Here is a 772-nt window from a genome sequence, read left to right on the forward strand (position 1 = left end):
GGCGGAAGCGGCGCGGGGGAACGGCCTCAGCCATGACTGGCGACGCTGCGCTCAGGCTGCGGGGCTCCTGCGGAAAGGTGAGGCGGGAGAAAAGGTAACTGTACCGTCAGAAGGGGGCTGCGAGCTGACCTATAATTTTGGCCGGACGCTAAGCACTTTGAAGAAGCACAATTCGATGGGCTGTTATTTCTTATCAACCATAGTTGTTCTAGTAGTGGAACCCTTTGTAGAATGTTAACAGAAAACAGTTATAAATTATAGAGAAGCTTCAGATCAAGAGCCACACATCGTATTTTAGCAGGACAATCATGTTGACATTTTCTTTGTAACTTTTTTTTTTTTTTTTTGGTTTTTTGAGACAGGGTCTTACTAGGTAGTTGAGACTGACCTGGAACTCACTATGTAGCCCAGGCTGGTCTCAAACTCCCAGCGATCCTCCTGCCTCAGCCTCCCAAGTGCTGGGATTACAGGCGTACGCCGCCACGCCAGGCCTTCTTTGTAACATTTACATGTTCATCTTAGTATGGAACACTCTTTCAGTCAAACACCTCCATCCGATCACAAGACATTAAGTGACATACAGGAAACTCTTATTCGTTATCCTTTAGTAGGATGCCATCTAAGGAGAACATATATTGGCCTATAAATGTATCTTAGGAGTTCATAATGTCTAACCTCTCATTTTAGTGTGTTATTGTTTTGATTGGCAACTTAGCATCCCTAAGTGTGGTGACACATATAACATACATCACATATGTTTTTAAGAAAACTA

The sequence above is a fragment of the Fukomys damarensis genome, unplaced genomic scaffold (assembly GCF_012274545.1).
Source record: "Fukomys damarensis isolate Sample0158 unplaced genomic scaffold, DMR_v1.0_HiC HiC_scaffold_39, whole genome shotgun sequence".
Lineage (NCBI taxonomy): Eukaryota > Metazoa > Chordata > Mammalia > Rodentia > Bathyergidae > Fukomys > Fukomys damarensis.